Source organism: Vulpes lagopus, chromosome 24 (genome assembly GCF_018345385.1).
Source record: "Vulpes lagopus strain Blue_001 chromosome 24, ASM1834538v1, whole genome shotgun sequence".
In the NCBI taxonomy this organism is placed as follows: Eukaryota; Metazoa; Chordata; class Mammalia; order Carnivora; family Canidae; genus Vulpes; species Vulpes lagopus.
The window spans coordinates 19,934,293-19,953,690 of NC_054847.1; the positions used below are offsets into that span (position 1 = coordinate 19,934,293).

General features: G+C 36.6%; 1 protein-coding gene and 1 pseudogene across 1 annotated transcript in view; both read left to right on the forward strand.

Annotated features, from left to right (window-relative positions):
- Positions 1-19,398, forward strand: part of THSD7B (thrombospondin type 1 domain containing 7B) — a 732,294-nt gene that overhangs the window by 562,379 nt on the left and 150,517 nt on the right. The window lies entirely within an intron of this gene.
- On the forward strand, positions 7,990-9,370 carry LOC121481772 (annotated as a pseudogene).

Here is a 19,398-nt window from a genome sequence, read left to right on the forward strand (position 1 = left end):
AGAGATGCTTCGATGCTGACACATTAGCTGCATCCCTTGAACTGCTATGATGAGGAAGTGAAAAGTAGTTTTAACAACTTGCTAAAATTATCACCATTAGAGTGAATGAAGCACTAAAATATATATACCAGATGTTTAAAATGGTTAGATTTGGGAGAAAACCTACAATTAATTTACATTTTAGTGCTAAGTACAAATTTTAATTTATTCTGATTAACTACTTTATAGCCCATCTAGAATACCATTTCTAGGAGTATTGGAAAAGCTATAAAAGAAGTCATAATCAAGAGATGACACTTTATTGGCATAGAAGGGGAAGAGTTTCATGCCTGGTGCCCATATTGCTCAAAAGGGTTCAACTTGTACTTGCCCAGAACCTGTTATTGAATTACAGGCTTGGAATCAATATGGGAAGCAGATTAACTCACTTGATTACAATTTGTGCCAAGATTTAATCCCTCCACAGATCAGGTAAATTGTTCTAATCTACAAGCGCATACTTTATACTTCCACAATCAAGTAACCATGCAGAAATGTAAACAAACTTCTTGATAAGAATTATAAATGGGACTGGCTAAGTGGGAACTGATGGTTGAGTTCCAAAGCTTTCCCATGGATGAGAAAACCTTCAAAAGTATGAATGCTATTGAGATAACATAGTCAACAGTATATGTCTGGCTTTGTATTAGGCATTCTGTAAGTAGTGGCTATTATTAACATCATTATTAGTTATAATGCTGGTAAGGATTTGGGGAGAAGGTTTTCAAAAATCTCACCATATTACAACCTTCCTTCCAGTTCAAATATTATAATCTGGTGGTCCACTAGAAAGTTATCAACTTCTCAGTTCATTTTTTTTAGACTGATCAGTGTTTGCTATCTGGTATTTTTCTGATTAACTGTCAAGATTTGAAAATAAGAATTTCTTCATTAAAATTTGGATTCCTAATATCTCTAAAATTCAGAATATCTGGCAAATTTCAGGTTAATCTGAAAATGCCTGTCCTCTTTACACAGACTCCATCAGTTCAATCGTCATCAACTTTCCCTGTACCCCCATCCTGCCCTGCACCTAGGCCAGGCATCAATAGCCAGGCTTATCCCTTAATAGTTGTAGCCTGGCAACAGCATACAAGCAGATACCAACATTTCATTATTGATAATTAAGTTATAGATCAGGACAACATAAAATATGTTGCTTCCAGGAGAGGGGAAAGTAAGGGAGAAAAAATATGTTGCATCTTTTCCCCTTAACAAATAGACCTTTATGACAACCCGAAGGCTAAATTTAAATTTGGGATTCTCAGAAGTTTGGAGTGCAATGTGGGGCTATAAGGACAACCAGTCTTCAGCCCATGGTTTGTACTCGTGCTCTTCCAGTCCATATGGTACCCCACTATTTGTACAAGCTCTGTCCACTGCAGACTAATACCCCATGTCCACTCTTCAGGCCTAGGAGTGCTTATGTGCAGGTAGAGGTGCAGTCCCATCCTTCAGAATAAACCTAGGGAAGAGACCCAGTTATGAAAGCAACTCAGACTCATTCAACAGAAAACATTTTTTACTGCTCTGTGTGGGGGGTGTGTGTGTGGGGGGGGTGGGTGTGTGTGTATACACATTTAACTTTAATCCCAGTATAGTTAACATACAGTACTATATTAGTTTCAGGAGTACACTAGAGTGATCTAACAGTCCCACACATTACTCAGTGCTCATCACAACAAACGCAGTCCTCAGTCCCACTCACCTATTTTACCCAACCTCCCTCCACCTCCCCTTTGGTAACCGTTTGTTCTCAATAGTGAAGAGTCTGGTTTTCTTTGTATGTCTTTTTTTTTTCCTTTATTTATTTTTTTTTTTTTTGCTTTGTTTCTTAAATTCTACATATGAATGAAATCGTATGGTATTTGTCTTTCTCTATCCTATTTTCTTAGCACTATACTCTGTACATCCATCCGTGTTATAAATGACAAGATTTTCCTTTTTCTGGCTAATATTCCCTTGTATGTATATATGCCACATCTTTCTTCATTCACGCATCAATGAAACTTGGGCTGCTTCTGTAATTTGGCTATTGTAAACAATGTTGCAATGAACATGGGGGTGCATATATACTATCGACTTAGTGTTTTCATATTCTTTGGGTAAATACCCAAAAGTGTGATTACTGGATCATAGGGTAGCTCTATTTTTAAGTTTTTGAGAAACATTTGGCAGAGAAATCTGGAGTTCAGGCTTGTGGAATGTGGTCTAACATTCTAGAAAGAGGCACAGAGCAGACCACCTACAGGCATGTGCCCTTCCTTGCCTGTGTAGATTCTTCACCATAACGAAGAGGTGCACCTAGAACAGGGCCAGAGAGGGGTTCTCTATACTCAGGGAAGAAGCCAGAGACAATAGGGTCAGTGACTATGGTGACACTTGTGATATTGCTTTTTTTGTGTGTGTGTGGTTTTTCCAGTGAAAGCATTATTCTTGAAATTGAAGTTTCTATGAAAAATAACATGACTGATGGAATAATAGTGTGGAGAATTTTAAGACTGTTTTTAGATGGAGATTATTTTATGTATTTATGTCACATGCCTAGAATCTGCAGGTGTTTGAGTTCAAAGTCTTAATTTAGTCATTCTCCTGCCCTTTTTGTATTGCTTTATGGTACACAGTTGTTGTTCATGAATATTAATTGATTGTCTTAATGCCAGAGACTGAAATTTGTAGAACGCTTAATAAATCATTTCAGTTGAAATAGGAACTTAATCAGTTTCATCTAAAAGGCTTTTAGTGGGGCACCTGGGTGGCTCAGACAGTTGGTTGAGCATCTGACTTCAGCTCAGGTGGTGGTCTCGGGGTCCCAGAATGAAGCCCTATGTCGAGTTCCTTGCTCAGCAGGGAGTTTGGTTGTCCCTCTCCCTCAGGCCCCTGCCCAAATAAATAAAATCTTTAGAAAAAATAAAAGGCTTTTAGGAAAGTGCCCTTAAAACAATGATCCTCAAATTTTCTGGTTTTAAGGCCCTTTGAAAATTGAAGATTCAAAGGAACTTTTGTTTATATGGATTGTGTATCTATGTTTACTATTTTCAAAATATAAAGTGAAAAATCTTAAAAAGAATTTCTTTAAAATAATCAAAATTAAATCCATTACATATTAACAATAGTTTTATGAAAAATAACTATATATTCCAAAACAAAGTTTTAAAAAGTGCCATTTGTTTGACATTTTGTAATTTTTTTTTCTCTAGCATCTCATAGCATCTCTAGCATGACAGCTGAGTTCTCATATCTGTTTCTGTGTTCAGTTGTTTGTAATAAGGTATTTTAGTGAAGCATAAGAAGAAATTCTAGTGTTACACAGATATATAGATGGAAAAGGAAGTATTTTAGTAGACCTTTTTAGGTAACTTTGGGTAGTCTTTGATATATAGCAAAATTTTACTAACAGTAGTTTTTCAAAGTTTAATTACAGTATAAAACATGAAATCCTAACAATCTACTTTTTATGTTCTGTTACTTTAAAATCCAGTGAGCTATCTGACATTTTGTATAAATCTTTCACCCATGATCTTATAACATCATGCACTGGTCATTTAGAACATATTTATTTGTCTATTGAGTTATGCTGAAATGTTGACATTTCACTACATAATATAAAAAAAATCATATTAATATCACTACTGATCTCATCAGGAAAAAAATAGGTATTGAGAAACTTTGTAAGCTTATGGTGCAGATTCAGATTTTCCACAATTTTACTTTTTCCTTGGAAGCCTGATTTAATCACTGTGAGCAGATACCATTAGTTATTTTTCTTCATTTCTTTTTTTGAGAATTTATTTGCTGACTGTTGAAGTCTATATAACCATAGTTTGTCCGCAAAATGTTCTTTTAAGTAAAAGTGTTAACACATGATCGAAGGAATGAGTTTAGCTTGCAACTCAATGGTGTATAAGTGCCTTTTCTTGAGAGAACCATCCAACTTCAATATGTAGAATTGCTTTATACACGCTTCAAAATTAGTCATGCAGCATATTATAAGGATGTATAGCCAAGTGTGTAGTGGGGAAGAATGCAGTGACAATAGTATTGTTTTATGCCATTCCTTGATTCATTTTAGATACCAGTAGTTTTACCCACACTGCTTGTACATCATCATCACGGATGCATAAGAATTAAACTAAAAGGCCAATGACATCTATATTATTGCTATTATGAAAATAGTTTGGATCTATACACCCTCTGGAAGTGTCTCAAGGACTCCTCAGGTGTCCATAAACCACACTTTCAAAACTACTGGGGCACCTGGGTGGCTCAGTTCATTAAGCATCTGTCTTCAGCTCAGGTCATGATATCAGGGTTCTGGGATCTAGCTCCATCATTTGGCTCCTTGCTCAGCAAGGGACTTGCTTCTTCCTCTCCTGCCCCTCTTCCTTCTCCTGCTCATGCTCTCTTATGCACTCTTTGTCCTTCAAATAGAGAAATAAAATCTTTAAAAAACAAAACTTACTACCTTAACAGTAGAAGGATGAGTGTAGAACCTCTTGAAGTAAATCAGCATTTCCCTTTTAGATTTCCCACTTAATCATAATAAAGCCATTTATAAATCTTTAGAGGATTAAAAAAAAAAACATTTTTAAAGGATGCTACCTAACTCCTTTTGCCAAGACATTACAGTTCTTATGATCCTCACTTTCAGAAAGCTACTTTTCATTCATGACCAAAATCTTTCCTACTGAAGTTTAGGATCACTGTGTGAGTACATACTCTTACCATGCTTTATATAATTCTGCTCTGTAACTGCTCTTAAGTTGCTCCTCAATCTTCTGGTTTTTGGTAATGTTAGGCTTTTCCAAAAAACTTACTTTGCGTGCCATTAATTAGTCTTTTTCCTTGAATTCTACTTATCCCAGGTCTCATTTAAGTCATCAGATCAAGAAAAGCCATCAGATGGTTTCAGATTCTGATTGTCAAAGTATGTTCTTCTAGGTCTGCCTTTTCTTTCTTTCTTTTTTCTTTCTTTCTTTCTTTCTTTCTTTCTTTCTTTCTTTCTTTCTTTCCTTCTTCTTTCTTTCTTTTCTTTCTTTCTTTCTTTCTTTCTTTCTTTCTCTCTCTTTTATTCTTTTTCTTTCTCTCTCTTCTTTTCTTTTTCTTTCTTCCTCCCTTCCTTCCTTTTTCCTACTTCCTTCCTCCCCTCCCCTCTTTTTTCCTTTCCTTTCCTTTCCTTTCCTTTCCTTTCCTTTCCTTTCCTTTCCTTTCCTTTCCTTTCCTTTCCTTTCCTTAGTATTACCAGTGGAACACACTTCACCCATTCTCCCAAGATAGAGACCACAAAGTCAACTACTTAACTTGACCAGGTTGTGTGGGAATTTCAGATATTTCACAAGATGTGTCATTTTATTTACTCCCATAAGCTTGGTGTTAGTTTAAACTCTGAATCGTAACACAGATACCTTAGGTGTCTGTCAAGATTTTAAAATTTCCAATCGTGCTTTCTTCATCTTTTCATCTGCTCTAATTAATGAACCTGTTCATTAGTATCTTAGGGCATACTTATAAGGGCCTAGGCATTAGAGTCCATCCAGTAAGCATGCCTTAAAATTGTATTCATTTATTGAATTAACCTTTGGCAAGATTAAACTCTCAGAATCCTGACATCCTGATCACAAATGGTAATAATATCTATATTATTGAATTATCATATGGAAAATAATACACAGAATTCTTGTACCACAGTTTATAACTATATTGATCCTTAAGAAATGATAGCTGTCACTGCTAAAGTTAACAGATCATTCTAAGAGCTATATCCCATTTCTATTCACTTAGTTATTTTTTTCTTTTTTTTTTTATTTGTTTATGTATTTATTCATGAGAGACAGAGAGAGAAAGAGAGAGAGAGAGAGAGAGAGGCAGAGACATAGGCAGAGGGAGAAGCGGGCTCCCCACAAGGAGCTGGATGCAGGACTCAATCCCAGACGCCAGAATCACGTGCTGAGCCGAAGGCAGACACTCAACCACTGAGCCACCCAGGTGTTCCTCTATTCACTTAGTTCTTTGTCCAAGTGTAAGTTGCTGTAGGATTGGGTATTCCTTCTCAGAGACTCTAAAAGGGAAATAAACTTTTCAGAAGGACCAGTGCCCTCAATGGAAGTGAATAATGTCATTTACTCTCCATGTGTATTTCTAACAGTCCGTTGGAGTTCACATGTATTTATATGTACAATCAATGTTAATGTCTTCCAACTTAGCACTTTTAAAGTACTTTTGGAATGCTCTTTAATATGTGAGATAAGAATGTCATATTAGATCACCAATAGTAATTCTACAAAGAATATGTTCAGGATATTCTTTTATAGCAATTTAAAATCATAACTGTTATCTCAATATTTACAAAAAGTCTGTGACCATGTTATTTTAGAGTTTTTGGAAACTCATTTTGATTTACAGGATATGCTGATTTAAAATACCAATACAAGATGTTTATCATAGTACCCATGTAGGTCTCATCAAATTTTGCAATTTGATATTGCAATTCAATAAAAAACCAACTATAAGTATTAGATTTATTTTATTCAATTTATATGTAGAGTGTTCTACTACTGAGCAATAACTCTGAAGTTCTGTCTTTATTGAGGAAAGATGAGAGTTTTCACTTTTGATTAAAGCTAAATTGCATGTTTCAAGAACTTTCCAATTAATTATAATTCAAATAGAGATTTTCATTAGTGTTCAGAAGAGGCTAAATTTAAGTGCATTAATAAATTAACAAGATTAAAATTTTAACCATGTGAAAGACTATGAGAAGTGTCTAGAGTTTTAAGAAGACAGCTTAGTAAAGCTTTGAAAATTGTCAGAATTCTGAAAAAAATTTCTCTAAGTATGCAACTCTTAGGTATCTCTCAAAACACTGAGACTATCTGCATGCCATGACTTTTGCACTCATATGGAACATCCAGTTATGTTTTGTTTTGTTTTTTAAGATTTTATTTATTTATTCATGAGACACTCAGAGAGAGAGAGAGAGAGAGAGAGAGAGAGGCAGTGACACAGGCAGAGGGAGAAGCAGGCTCCATGCAGGGAGCCTGACATGGGACTAGATCCCGGGTCTCCAGGATCACACCCTGGGCTGAAGGCTGTGCTAAACCACTGAGCCTGAAACATCCAGTTTTGATGTTTTAGTTTTATATCTGTGACAGTTTTAAGGTTTTTTTCTTGGCACAAGATAAAGTTATCAAGTAAACATTTTCTGGATTGAATTAAATGGATAATAAAGTCTATAATCTTACTTTTAGAAGGTATCTAATTTTAAATTTAATAATAATCCTAGAAATTAGAGTCAGCAAGTTTCTTCTGTAAGGGACCAGATAGTAAATATTTTAGACTTTGCAGGCCACGTGATATCTATCAGTACTATTCAGCTCTGTTGTATGGCAAAGTTAACCATAAACAGTAAATAAACAAAGAGCATGTTTGGGTTTCACAAAAAACTTTCCTTACACAAACAGGCAGTAGACTGGATTTGGTCTATGGATAGTCATTCACCAACCCTCAAGCCTCCTATAAATAGCTTCACAGAATATCTGGAGTTAGAGAAGATAGTAAAAATCAGAACACATCAATAAAATTGCAGATCCCATTAGCCTTTCACACATCCAAGGGCTCTCAGGAACAGTGCCTATAAAAGTGAAGAGTGCATTTCTTCTGGGCTTTTGGAAATAGCATTCTGTGAAAGTTTAGCCATAAGGTTCATTTCTGCATACAAAACTATTGACTACTTACTTATTATTATAGGCTTGCTCTTCAAGTATATCTCACATGTTCACCAAGAAGTTACTTAGCATTCTAAGGTAGAAGTGATTGTGTGAATTCTCACGTACAAATAATTTTCAGAAATACAGAATTAAACTTTTATTTATAAAAATTTTACTATATACCAATAAATAATGTAAATCTCCAGATGAGGTAGGAGCCGCCGGGTTGAGAGGAGCGTGGCCTTCTCCTCTCCCCGCGATGGCGTGTGCTGGTCCGTTGATATCTGTGTACTCCGAAAAGGGGGAATCATCTGGCAAAAATGTTACCTTGCCGGCTGTGTTTAAGGCTCCCATTCGACCCGATATCGTGAACTTTGTTCACACCAACTTGCGCAAAAACAACAGACAGCCATATGCTGTCAGTGAATTAGCAGGTCATCAAACCAGTGCTGAGTCTGGGGGTACTGGCAGAGCCGTGGCTCGAATTCCCAGAGTTCGAGGCGGTGGGACTCACCGTTCTGGCCAGGGTGCATTTGGAAATATGTGTCGTGGAGGCCGCATGTTTGCACCAACCAAAACCTGGCGCCGTTGGCACCGCAGAGTGAACACAACTCAAAAGCGATACGCCATCTGCTCAGCCCTGGCTGCTTCAGCCTTACCAGCACTGGTCATGTCTAAAGGTCATCGTATTGAGGAAGTTCCTGAACTTCCTTTGGTGGTTGAAGATAAAGTTGAAGGCTACAAGAAGACCAAGGAGGCGGTTTTGCTTCTTAAGAAACTTAAAGCCTGGAATGATATCAAAAAGGTCTATGCCTCTCAGCGAATGAGAGCTGGCAAAGGCAAAATGAGAAACCGTCGTCGTATCCAGCGCAGGGGACCCTGCATCATCTACAATGAAGACAACGGTATCATCAAGGCCTTCAGAAACATCCCTGGAATTCCTTTCTTAATGTAAGCAAGCTGAACATTCTGAAACTTGCTCCTGGTGGGCATGTGGGACGTTTCTGCATTTGGACTGAAAGTGCTTTCCGCAAGTTAGACGATCTGTATGGCACTTGGCGTAAGGCTGCCTCCCTCAAGAGTAACTACAACCTTCCCATGCATAAGATGCTTAATACAGACCTCAGCAGAATCTTGAAAAGCCCAGAGATCCAAAGAGCCCTCCGAGCACCACGCAAGAAGATTCATCGTAGAGTCCTGAAGAAGAATCCACTGAAGAACCTAAGAATCATGTTGAAGCTAAACCCGTATGCAAAGACCATGCCCCGGAACACCATTCTTCGCCAGGCCAAGAATCACAAACTCCGGATGGATAAGGCGGCAGCAGCCTTAGAAGCCAAATCGGAGGAGAAGGGGGTTCCAGGCAAGAAGCCCACGGTAGGGAAGAAGGGAAAGAAAACTATTGGTGTGAAAAAGCCGAAGAAACCTGTGGTGGGAAAAAAGGCTGCAGCTACCAAGAAACCAGCAGCCGACAAGAAACCTGCAGAAAAGAAACCTACCACAGAAGAGAAGAAGCCTGCTGCCTAAAAACTTCTATTTGTTTATTCCATAAAACTCAAATCATTTTGGACAGCTAATTTTAAATAAAGACCTGATCAAAGACAGTGAGAAAAAAAAAAAAAAAATCTCCAGATGACGTGGATATATTTCCCAAACTTACTTAATCACGAAAGCCCCATTGAGCAATCACAGGAGATACATGCAACATAGTTTGAGAAATGCTAGTGCAGGGCTTCAGGACACCTACCAGCCTTCTTAATTATAACTTGCCATCTGGAAATAGCTTTCCTGGCTGAAGGGCTCAGTAGGCTCCTTAGGATAATTATTCCTTTCCTCAGTCTACATGCAGGGCTTTATCTTCTTAGCACCATCCTTTCCACCTTGATTGTATCCTGACTTCTCACCTTGTTTCAGAACAGGGAGAGCTGACAAGAATTGGGGAAAGGAATGTGTTGGATCCTTATGCCCACCACAGTCTAGGTTCAACCTAGGTTCTCTGAATTATAGATCAGTTGTAATTCAGACTCCTGGAACATGAAAACTTTGCACAATACTCTGGTTCTAACAAACAGCTTGAGGAGGCAGAAAGAGTGGAAGTGTCTATAGAGTTTTAAAAGTAATTAAGTGACAGAAGTAATGGGTAAAAGCTATGAAAGTATGTTCTGCCTCATTTAGGAGTGAGAAGCGTCCTCAACAGGAAGCCTCAGGATCTATGGCTCCTCGCTTGTGCTGGTCCTCTGCTGCACCAAACCATCATTTGTTCTGATGCTCTGGTGGCTCTACTGCTCAAGGAAATAATAATATTAAGAGTTCGAACTGATGAGCAAAATGTTTTACCTGTGTTATCTCTTTAGTTCTTGGATTAATTCTGTGAGGAAGGTGCCGCTCCCTTGCCTTTTTTAAAGCTGAAGAAAGTGATCTTCATGGAGGTTTAAGTCATTGCCCTAGTTGCACAGCTAGTAACTCATAGATAAAGGACTAAAACCTAAGGAAGCCTGTCTCCAGAGTCTGAATTAATGCCTGCCTCTTCTGACGTGGTACTTGAGGGAGCAGAAGCTCCTAATCCCAGCTGAAAGCTTTAATGACCACTGAATATGCTGGGCACTGTTCGGGCACTGTTCCAGGAGCAATACACTCAGAAGTAAATATGATCTAGCCGTTACCCTGAAAGCACTTACAGTACCTGCTTCTTTGAATTCTAGTTATTGTGTATTTGTTTTTTTATAGTTGGATTTCCAGAAGCACTGAGTAGGGAAACAATAATTCTGAGTAATAACATTAGGGAGGGTTTCATAGAGAAAGTTACAACTGACCTGAGCCTGTAAGATGACGTTAACAAATAGGAAGTGGAAAAAAAAAAAAAAAAAAAAAGGCCTTCTGAGCATAGGAGAAGACAAAAGTCCTCAGCCATTGGTGGGGGCCAGGAACAGTAAGTTGTCAGGTATAACTGGTTATAGCCTCAGAAATCATTTCACAGGCAGAATTTGTAGGACATATTGATGGATTGGAACTCCAGGGAGAGAGGGTTTAGAAAGAATCATTTTTCAAGCTGGATGGCTAGTAAGATGCTAACACTATTAATGGACAGAGAAAACCTTGAGGGCTGGACAAGATGTGATTAGTTCCAGACATGCTTAATTTGAGGTTCCTTAAAGTAGTTAGGTGTAACTTTCCAATCAATTGTTTGGTATTTAGATCTTAAGCATAGCAAAACACTCAGTATAGGACAAACTGGGGTAGAATGAAGAAGGTAGAAATATTTCATCTATTATTTTTTTAAAGATTTATTTATTTATTTATTTATTCATGATAGACATAGAGAGAGAAAGGCAGAGACACAGGAGGAGGAAGAAGCAGGCTCCATGCCGGGAGCCCGACACAGGACTCGATCCTGGGACTCCAGGATCGCACCCTGGGTCAAAGGCAAGCGCTAAACCTCTGAGCCACCCAGGGATTCCCCATTTCATCTATTATTAACTTTTATAATAAAAACAGAAGTAACTTATTAAAGTTATGAAATAAACACTAGATAAGGTAGTCTCACATATGTATATGTGTACATAATACATATGTATACAATACACATATTATGCATATTTTATATATTATATATAATAAAAGATGCATATGTTTGATATATGTATGCATATATGTATACCTTCTATCTTCTCTAGATGTACCTTCTCTATACATAAATATATGTATAAGTATATGCAAATATGTATATCATCTATGAGAAAAGGCACTTTGAATTTCAAAACGTTGGTATAGAAGTAGATTTGGGAGTATGACTTTAAGATTGGACCTTCATAATTTTATCTACTGCTTACAATGTAAAATATACATTTTCATTGATCATGAAATTGGAAAAGAGGTGCTAGTGGCCCAGATATTACTCATTCAGGGTGAGAAATGATTGCCACACAAGGTATATGTAATAAAGGTGCTGACCTCTAAAAGCTATTAACAAAGTGGCTCTGTCTCAATGGGACTGAGACCTCACAGTTTTGTCCTCCCATTTTCTATTTCCCATTTCATGTTTGTAAATGTACAAATAGTAGATTACTCAGAATCACAAGTCTTTTGAGGTTAAAAAACTAAAACCTGTCCCATCAATTTTTGGAGAAGGGAGCATTCACTTGTGTATCGCTTGAGAGGAGAGTTGGAAATCATTGGGACCGAATTTTATGTGTACAATATAGTAATATAATTTTCCTATCATGACAGGCAAATCCAGGACTAGAATGAAGTTTCCAGCATTCCCAAAGCAGTATCTCCTTGCTGCCCTCAGTTCTCTGATTTTAGGGATAAAATTGAATTCTATTTATGTTAACCTAGTTCCCTATATTTATTAAATTTGATCAAGGGAGGCATTTTATTTTCTGGGTGGCTTATAATGCTAATAAAGAGAAAACACTGATTTGGTCTCATATTTCTCCTCTTCCTAAGAAAATTTACCGATTTACCTAATCACATTACCAATGAAAGAAATTAAGCTTTGTTTCTTTGGTGCTTAAAAATTTTAGTCTTAAGGACCACAAGTTGCTTTCTCTTTGTTTTAAGAATTGCATTCATTGAATTAAAATCAAATATATATTTAAAAATTCTAACCATAGCTTTTAAAATCACTGTGGAGTTATTCTTTAAATGAATGTTTAAAAGTAGGAAATCCTGAATAGTGCCTGTAGTTAAAAATATGATGTTGTAAACTTAAACTTAAGTATATAAATCTCAAGCGTTCTTACAACAAAACAGGGACAGAAAGAAAATTTCGAGGATAATATACGTTTCTTACCGTGATTATGGTGATAGTATCAGGGATTGGTACGTACATGTCAAATGTTACTTAAAGTAGTTAGGCATAGCTTTTCAATCAATTGTTAGATATTTAGACCTGAAGCCTAGCGTGTTTGACATGTGTATATCAAGCTTAACAAATTGTATATATCAAATGTGCAGCTATTCAGTTATACCTCAATAAGCTTGTGGGGGAAGGAGGAAATCCCAAATTGGAACTCAGCATTATTCTTGATGTATATACACGCACATACCCTAGATACATCCTCAATATGGAATGTTTTTATGTTTCCCTGACTGAAATCACCAACCATTTCTTTACCATCCCTCAGTTTCAAGAGGAAACCTCTTCTTCCTCTGCAGTCTCCTTCCTGCATCACTACATGCATACCACTTGCTGTACACCATATGACTGTGAACAGTATTTTTGTTCTGCATGGAATCACATGGAGAAAACACTTGAGCAACTCAAAAACAACAGATATTCATTAGAAAAATCCATCAGAGGGCAGCCCGGATGGCTCATCGGATTAGCGCTGCCTTCAGCCCAGGGCGTGATCCTGGAGACCTGGGATTGAGTCCCACTCGGGCTCCCTGCATGGAACCTGCTTCTCCCTCTCTGCCTGTGTCTCTGCCTGCCTCTCTCTCTCTCTATCTCTCTCTCTCTTTCTCTCTTTCTCTGCGTCTCTCATAAATAAATAAATAAAATCTCTAAAAAAAAAAAAAATCCATCAGAGAAATCAGTGGTAATTTGAGTTTCCCCAAGAAGAAAATGCAAATATATTGGACAGAATGTGAGATCAGAGTAATCACCCAGCCAGCGTGGATGATGATGTGTAAATAGTGGTAAAGTGGATACAACTAAAACGTGTATTTCTGACCATTAATATTTGCCTACTAACATTCAAAAGGCATTGAGTACCAGCTAAGTGTGACTTCCTGTGGATCATTAACAGGACAGACTTTTTAGAACCTTCTGCTAGATGTTATAGAATTCAAAGTGTACACTTTAATTACGTTTTTTATTGATGACAATTCAGTTTAAATACATAAGATTTTTATAAATCCATTCCAAATGATGGTAGAAAGTAGGATAAGGATTTTAGTAGGATGCCAGAATTCTGTTGTTTTGTTTTTTATCCCTTGGAAGATCCTAACAGAAACATTATTATTGAGAAAGGGATAAGTATGCTATAATCTTTTACATGAAAGTTTATCCATCAGGGCCTGAGGATCTCCAGGGGATAATGGACAAATCTAGACACGCCAGAAGTTTTTTAAAAGAACAGTCCATGTATGTACATATGATTATGTTTTATTACAAAGATAATTCTTGTAAAAATTAATTTAAGTATATTCTGGATTTCAAACAAATGCTTTATAAACTTATATAGGATGTAATTGAACCTTTACATTTGCCTTTCTGGTCATACTAATAACAAGTAATTACCTCAAAGGTTTATTTTAAATCTGAATTTGAGATCTGCAGACCAGTGACAGTTATTTATTCAGTTGATCCCAGTTTTTGTTTTGGTTTGTCTTTATTGTGGTAAGAACCCTTAACGTGAGATATACCTTCTTAGAAAAATTTATTGTGTACGATATAGTGCTGTCAACTAAAAGCACAATGTTGTATAGTGGATCTCTAGAACTTATTCATCTTAAATAACTAAAATTTTATGCCTGTGAATAATAAATAAAATTAATAAAATAATAAATTAATTGATTAAATTAATTAAATAATAAATAAAATTAACTACTTACTTTCCTCTCTTCCCCCCGTCTGGCAACCACCATTCTACTATCTGCTCTTATGAATTTTTATTCTTTTAGATACTTCATACAACTGGAATCATGCAGTATTTTTTCAATGACTGGACTATCTCACTTAACATAGTGTCCTCAAGATTCATCCTTTTTTAAGGCTGAAAAATATTCAAATTTACATATATGCCACATTTTCTTGATCCATTCTTCCGTCAGTGGACACGTAGGTTATTTCCACATCTTGGCTATTGTGAATAATGCTGCAGTGAACATGGGAGTGAAGTTTTTACGTGTTCCTATATTTTTAAGCTAAAGACACATTGTCCCACATAATTACAAGGATGTATTCTCCAGCAGATAGGCCATTGTCTAGTTGAGTACTTAATATGTGCATAGTAATACTATGTAGTAAAGCTAGGACCTCTTAAAATAAAAAGGTAGCTTTTCACTGGATCCTTGAAGAAAGGAAACACACACAGAACTGGATTTAAAGTGAAAAGGAAGGATGAAGAGGGAGAAAACACATTTGTCTTTTTTTCTGAATTAAATACTGGAAAAGATTATCAGGAATTATAGGGGTGGCCTGTAGGACTATTACTATTGACTGTGTCCATTAGTCTAGATGTGTGTAACAGCTAGGAACTGGAGGAAATAATACAAAGTCAAGTCAGCTGCTCAGTCGTTGACACGGTGCCAAGGAATGTGTTTAATTACTGCCTTTCCCCCTTCTTCTCAATATGTTTTAACTAGATAGACTATTTTGCCGCCATGTGGATACAAGTTTGGATACAGGCTTGGTCAGAAGACTTAGCAGTTGGTAAGCCTCTTCACTCTCAGGCTGCTGGAAATAGCTTACTATGTAGGCCACAACTTTGAGCCCAGACCTGTTTCATGCTATCCGCTATCCTGTTTAAAATAATATTCCAATTGAGTTTTATAAGATTTTGCCTTCCTTATTTTCAGTGTCAGCTGAAAGAATGGTAAACCATTTATGATTTACATGTGGGAGAAAAATTCTTTGAAGCAAATGAATTGAGTTGTTCCTAGAAAATTAGTGTACAACTCTATTAATTTCCAGATTGTTTCCAGGTTCCTACATGCCATGATTACCTGATTGTAGTAAGCAATCTGTGCTGTATTTAATCTTTGCAAAATCTAAAGTGTTTTCTTTCCTTCTCTTTTTCTTTAAGAGTACTACTTCTAATCTGGTCTTGGTTTTCACTAATCTCTTGGTACTTCAATTAAGAAGACAAGAGCAATTTCTTGATTAGTTCTATCTTCAACTATATCCATCCTTCACAATTTTACATTTAACCCTGAATTCTTTTTCTGCTACTTTAGGATACAAGTACATACCCAGGACTGCAATGGTAGGAAAATGAGACTTTAGATACCAACTTTCAGAACAGAATACAACTTCAGTTAAGCAGGGTCAGCTAATAGCAAAACAATGAATTTAATTTTTGAAACTTCCTTTTCTTTCCATTTTGCACCTATTTTCCAAGGTTCATTGCCCACCCCACCCACCACCACCAAATATTCATAGTATCCATGTGCCTAATAGGACCCTTTAAGCATGCCTCTTTTACTTATGTACCTATAAACTCCCATTCTAGCATCAACTAAACCAACTCTAGGGTGGAAATCACCTGAAATGAAATGACAGTAAGGTTTAAGTAAGCAGCTGATAGGCATAGTATTGTCATCTGTCCAGTACAATTTGCCCTATGAAACAAAAATTCTTAATTCAAGCTAAGTGGAGAGTAGGTAAATGGGCTTAATGGAAAAACTTAAGATTTGGCATCAGGAACACTTGAGTGGTCATTCTTGCCCCATTCGGTCCTGTTTCCTGCTCTGTAAAAAGGTTTGACAGTGTCTAGCTTTCAGGAACCTTGCAGTGATGCAATTAGATGATATACTTTAAAGCACCAAGCATAGGGTCCAACATAAATTAGCAGCTAATAAATAACACAAAAAAAATCAGCACTTAGAAATGGTACAATTTTAAGTATTTTGCCAGTACACTAAAGAAAATATTTTTGGGACAGCAGCTCTTTGTTGTTTTCATATTTTATCTATAGTATTCCTCAAATCTGCCTTGTTTTTCTGGAAAGAGATTTATAGGAAGTTAGGAGTAAAACTTACTGAGGCCTTTCCTTTATAGTTTTAACAAATGCTTTCTCTAACAGCTTGCAGAATGGGTCTTGTTATTTTGGCCACAAAGATGCAAGTTAAATGTCAGCAAGAGATTAACTTTATTTTATGTAATCAAAGAACGTTTTGAAGTATTAAACCATGATGCAGCTATGCCTGTCTACTGTTGTCCTAGGAGCTGCTGCCTCCTGTTCCCCCCACTGTCATCACTTCACACACTTGAACAGTATGATAAATGAGGGCTCTTGTGGTTCACAACTTCCTCCATGAGGAAAATCCATTATCATCTTCAAATAAAAGAATGGCTGATGGTAAAGGTCAGCTCATGAGTCCAATTTTACCTTTGGTTTGTGGACTGGGGAGAAACAAAGCCACACAGATGTGAAGCAAGGTGCTGACAACTTTTAAAGTCTGAAATTTTCTAAAAAGGCAGAGAATAGTAGCATACTGGAAATTTGTTATCCCCTGCTCCTATTTCTTTTTTAATATTATTTTTTTTCATTTTGATCAGCATGTAGTTTAAGAAGAGTAATACCAACATACAGGGAAATGGACCTACCACTGGGCACATTTTACCTTTTGCATCATTTGGAAAATGATGTTAAAATTTACAGCTTAAATCTTCACTTTTCTTAGTACCTTACCCTTTTTTATGTGGAATCATCTGCTTAGTAATTAAATTTGATGCATGGAGTTTTTGAATATAAAATTTTTACTAGTAAATAAATTGAACAATAGCATATCATTTCCCCATGAGAAATCAATCTTCCTGACTCTTGATTAACTAAAATGCATGGAGAGAGGGCATTCATTATTAAAATTTAAAGCTGTGGTTAACAGAAAGTTACTAATTTAATCTTTGCTGTTGAAAATAGCTTCAAATTATTCGTCTATTTCATAGCCTTATTAAATAGAGCATGGCATGATGAATGTAAAAAAATGGAATATTCTCTGATGATTAGATCTCATATATTTTCTAAATATTATTTTGTACCTGAGAGTACAATAAAGGTTCATAAAATAGAGGCAAGTAGATCAGATGAACTATAAATATTCCTTAGAATTTACTCTTTTGAAAAATAAATTTATACTTTTTGCCAGTTTTCCTCACCTTTCTCTCTTTCGGGGTATTAAGTATGGAAAAACACGAGGAAAGTATTTAGTTAAGATCCTATATATTCTGATTTCCTTCTATACCCTGTTCAGAGGTGAACCTGTGACCATGTAATATATGGACAGAGAATATAATCTATCATCTTCTTTTCCTGCCCTTTTTAAACATCTAGTTTAGCAGGTAATACAAAATAGTAATCTCCTTTTTCTTGGGAAGCATTTATTAAGTCACTCCACCATCCCTGCCCATTCCCCCATTATTCTTTCTGCATATTTTTCTATCTCATACCTACTTTTAACTTCTTAAACTATATTTTGCTTCTATAATAACTTTTGTAGCTACTATTTATTATATCAAGAGGTTTATACTCTAGCTTTGTAACCATGGCTTTTACAATCTCTCTCTAGACACCTCAGTCATCTAGAATTTTATTAAAACCTCCCTTCTTGGCATGCCTGGGTGGCTCAGTGGTTAAGCTTCTGCCTTCAGCCCAGCATGTGATCCTGGAGTCCCAGGATCAAGTCCCACGTCGGGCCCCCTGCATGGAGCCGCCTCCTCCCTCTGCCCCTCTCTCTCTCTCTCTCTCTCTGTGTGTGTGTGTGTGTGTGTGTGTGTGTGTGTGTGATGAATAAAACAAACAAACAACAAAACAGCAGTGAATATGTCATTTCAGATTAAATAATACTCATGACAAAAATGGCAGGTATAATATATAGTTTAGCCAGGCGATAAGACAGTAGGCCCATTAGCCTTGACTTCTTTCTTTTCTTTCAAAGCTGCCTTCTGATCCCTGGCTTTTATAGCTACTCTACCCAGTTGAATGAACCCTTCTTCCCTGATGGTGCTGGCAGGAAGTCAGGTCTAACCTTCCTTCATCCATAATAATTCCAAAATCTGGAGAGATTTACTCTGAGATTAACTCCCTCATCAACCCAAGTGCTATCTTGAGAGTAACCTGAGAATAAGTTAGTCATTTAGAAGGTCCAAACCTCAGCTCTCATTAGCATCCCAATGATGAGTTCCAGGGTCTGCTAAGGGGTCCCAAAATTCCAACTGCCTACCAACCTCTCCAATGCCCTTTTACTTCATACCTTTTGAGCAGTGAGTGGTTATGTAACTGAAAGACACTATACACATGGTTCTTAACAGAACAAAGTTCTCTAAAATATCTTTGATATTTATACTTAGACAAGATATATGCCTCTCAACTTTTAAATGATGCATTCTGTCCAAACAAAATTAAAGTTCTACTTCCTTACAAGCCCACTACATTCATTTGCAAATTTTGTCTCTCTTTTTTACATTTAAAAAATCAAAAACAAGTTCTCTTTCTAGGGAATCACATTGGAATGTAGACTTATTTACATTTTACCTTTTTCTTATTTTTAAAAATGTTATGTGTCCCAAATCAGTCACAAAAATTTAAGCAAGAAATATTTGATATCGGTGAGTTGTGGTTTGAACTATCCTTTGAAATTGTGCAAGTAGAGATGTATCAAAGAAAGCTAAAATTTTAAAGCCACCAAGACTTTCAAGCTCGGTTAATGAGCCCTCTCATTGTGTAGGTGATGGGTAAATTCCAGACTAACACTTACAAATGACTTTCCTAAAGTCTCCTTCTGTAGCCAAAGAGTAACCGATTTAGACCAGCACTAGATTTCCTGACAACCAAATCCGTGCACTCCAACTAATATAGGTCTGTGTCCTCTGAAATTTTAAAGTTAAATCTGGGTATACTAATCCATGATCCCTGTCAAAATTTTGTCTCTCCTCACCTACAGACCCATTCTATACCTCTTGGAGTCCTCTTTGTTTTGTAGT